Genomic DNA, 3695 nt, shown 5'->3' with positions numbered 1-3695 from the left:
TTTTTTTTTCCTTTCTAAATTAGTGACTGTGTGGATTTTGTTTTACAGCTTATGGAAAATGATTTGGTGATCTTTCTGGTCAACAGGAGGTTGGCAACGAATAGAAATGTCTCTGCTCACACTCCACCAGACCACAAGCAGGTTAGATGAAACTGCCAGACTGCTGGTACCTGTGTACTATGAGGAATCTTGTACCTTGGAGGGCTCTGGCTTGGTACAAGGGAGATCCCTCCTGCCAGGACAAGTACATGAAATTGTGCTATCAATAACTCTCCTGTTTGGGTCTCTGACCCAAATTTTAGCACCAGTTTTTTTTTTTTTTTTTTTCATTTCACTTTGTAGGGTTGAAACATAAAGGAACCAAGTGTCCAGAGGTAAGTGACACATGCCTCAAACTTGCTGCCATCCTTAATTTCTTCATATGCTTTACTTGAAAGACCAAAACTCCCAATTCTGTTTTTAAATAGATTCCTGCCATCAGCTCTGAAGGCCAATTGCAAAAACTTCTATTTCCCCATGGAGGAAAGAGACTCCTTCATCTTGGTCATGGTTGGGCTGAGGTGCATGTGGTCATCCACACACTTGGTCACACAACTCTCCAGCTGCCTCGTCACCTGAAGCTCTTTACTTCCTGCATCTATTGAATCTTTGGCTGTGTCATTGCAGTACATGGTGCACCAGGCCAGGCAGTCCTGGACTTCTCCAGCTCACTGGTCCCCAGGGCCTGGGCTTAAGCCAAAGACACATGTTCAACACTCAGTGCAACGTTCAATGCAACGTTCAGTGTTCAATGCAACATTCAACGTTTGGTGCACCGGCTTCATGGACACCTGGCTGTTCTCACAATAGCTGCCACTGCACCAGAACATGAAGCCTTGCATCTTCCAGATGTTCTCTCCGTCCACATTCTTCACCATGGAGTCCATGGCTTCCTGCACCTTTAGCTGCTGCAGCTCTTCTGTAGTGACCCAGTGCTGCACCCCTCCGAGCCAGTGCCAACATGGACTCTGGCCCATATCCGTACTGTTTAAACACTACTAGATATTACTAGTAACATTGCATATAGTCAACAGTTATTTAGATTTACCCACACATTTAGGCTCTCATTGTTTGTTGCTGTTGTTTTCTGTATCTCTGAACTTACATCTGACATCATGTTCCTTCGCTGGAGGGATATTCTTTAGTATCTAACTTGGTACAGGCTGGCTAATAGCAAAATCTCTGTTTCGTTTTGTTTTGTTTTATGTTCTAAGCATGCATTTTGCTCTTTTTAAAAATTTTTTATTGTTATGTTAATCACCATATATTACATCATTTGTTTTGGTGTAGTGTTCCATGATTCATTGTTTGTGCATAACACCCAGCGCTCCATGCAGAATGTGCCCTCTTTAATACCCATCACCAGGCTAACCCATCCCCCTACCCTCCTCCCCTCTAGAACCCTCAGTTTGTTTTTCAGAGTCCATCATCTTCTCCTGGTTCATCTCCCCCTCTGACTTACTCCCCTTCATTCTTCCTCTCCTGCTATCTTCTTCTTTTTCTTTTTCTTAAAATATGTTGCGTTATTTGTTTCAGAAGTACAGATCTGTGATTCAACAGTCTTGCACAATTCACAGCGCTCACCATAGCACATACCCTCCCCAATGTTTATCAGCCAGCCACCCCATCCCTCCCACCCCCGACCACTCCAGCAACCCTCAGTTTGTTCCTGAGATTAAGAGTTCCTCATATCAGTGAGGTCATATGATACATGTCTTTCTCTGATTGACTTATGTCACTAAGCATAACACCCTCCAGTTCCATCCACGTCATTGCAAATGGCAAGATCTCATTCCTTTTGATGGCTGCATAATATTCCATTGTGTATATATACCACCTCTTCTTTATCCATTCATCTGTCGATGGACATCTTGGCTCTTTCCACAGTTTGGCTATTGTGGACATTGCTGCTATAAACATTGGGGCGCACGTACCCCTTCGGGTCCCTACATTTGTATCTTTGGGGTAAATACCCAGTAGTGCAATTGCTGGATCGAATGGTAGCTCTAATTTCAACTGTTTGAGGAACCTCCATACTGTTTTCCAGAGGGGTTGCACCAGCTTGCATTCCCACCAACAGTGTAGGAGGGTTCCCCTTTCTCCGCATCCCCGCCAACATCTGTTGTTCCCTGATTTGTTAATTTTAGCCATTCTGACTGGTGTGAGGTGGTATCTCATTGAGGTTTTGATTTGGATTTCCCTGAGCATGCATTTTGCTCTTGAATGACATTTGCACTAAGTAGGAAATTCTAGGTTGGTAGATATTTTCTTTCAGCATTAAAAAGATACTATTGCAAAAACTAATGATGTAATATATGGTGATTAACATAACAATAAAAAAATTAAAAAAAAAGATACTATTGCATTATCTATCAGTCGCCATTGATTATGTTATAAAGTCATCTAAAATTCTCCCCATTTTTCCTTTGAAAGTAGTTTCCATTTATTTTCTGATTGCTTTTAAAACTAGTTTTCTTTGCCATTCTATTTACTGAAGTATCACTATGATGTGTTTTGTTTTGTTTTGTTTTATTTTATTTTATTTTTTTAAAGATTTTATTTATTTATTTGACAGAGAAATACACAGTGAGAGAGGGAACATAAGCAGGGGAAGTGGGAGAGGGAGAAGCAGGCTTCCCACTGAGCCGGGAGCCCAATGTGGGGCTCGATCCCAGGACCCTGGGATCATGACCTGAGCCAAAGGCGCTTAATGACTGAGCCACCCAGGCACCCCACTATGATGTGTTTTAATGGATTACATATTGGATTTATTTTTATTGTAATTTGCATTATAATTTTATTTATATTTTTATTTATAACCTTTATTCTGTGGATTCTCATTTTACATCAAATTCAGGAAGTTTTCAGCATGTATGTCTTGCTATATTTCCTATCCCCACGATCACTCCCCTCTCTTACTAGGACTCAAATCACTTATGTTAGATCAATTCGCTGTTTATAACACTCCCTGTTTTCATTATTTCTAATCACTACGTATCTAATAAAAACCCAGGAGTCTGTCACTGGAAAAAAAAATCTGCTAGAACTCTTAAACTAAAGAGAAGTCCATGAATACTATATATTTTGAGGCTCTATAATAACTGCTTAATTAGCATTTTGGTGTGTGATATTTTGAGTTCCCATTTAACTATGTGATTCTGTGTAATTCTCAAAATATATAGGTGTTTCTGTCTGTATAAGTGTATCTAGGGAATACTAAATCCTTTCGTGGCTCAGGAAGTAACACTAAATGGTTTTTCTTTACTACTTGTAAAATAGTTTCTTAAAAAAAAATCCCAAGTTTATACAGTATCTTTTCCACTACTTATAGGATTCATTTTAATTTCAAATTTATTTTTCAATGGATATGAAGCTACTGCCAGTAACTAAAATGATCTATTGCTCTCTCATACCACACAATGAATTATCTAAAATATTTCATATATTGTATACATTCAAATGAATTTTGACAATTGAAGGCCATTCTTTAATAGTATTAGGAATTGTAGGTTATTTTCTCGAATAGAGAGAGATAGATTAGTTGTTACGGCATGGGTTCAAAATCTACACCTCTGAGTGAAATGTAATTAAAACATTTCCTCATCCTACTGCTCCTTGGCCCGTTACCCTCGATAGACCCTTAATATGCACTTTGC

The 3695-nt window shown here is 39.4% G+C and overlaps 1 pseudogene; it reads right to left on the bottom strand.

The window, feature by feature from the left end:
* Positions 1-506: 506 nt before the first annotated feature.
* LOC112829790 (protein FAM136A-like) lies at positions 507-869 on the bottom strand (annotated as a pseudogene).
* Between the last annotated feature and the right edge of the window lie 2826 nt (positions 870-3695).

The sequence above is a fragment of the Callorhinus ursinus genome, unplaced genomic scaffold, assembly GCF_003265705.2.
Source record: "Callorhinus ursinus isolate GAN/ISIS: 27379988/994484 unplaced genomic scaffold, GSC_fseal_2.0 scaffold21, whole genome shotgun sequence".
Classification (NCBI taxonomy): Eukaryota; Metazoa; Chordata; class Mammalia; order Carnivora; family Otariidae; genus Callorhinus; species Callorhinus ursinus.
This window is presented reverse-complemented; position numbering and strand designations above follow the sequence as displayed.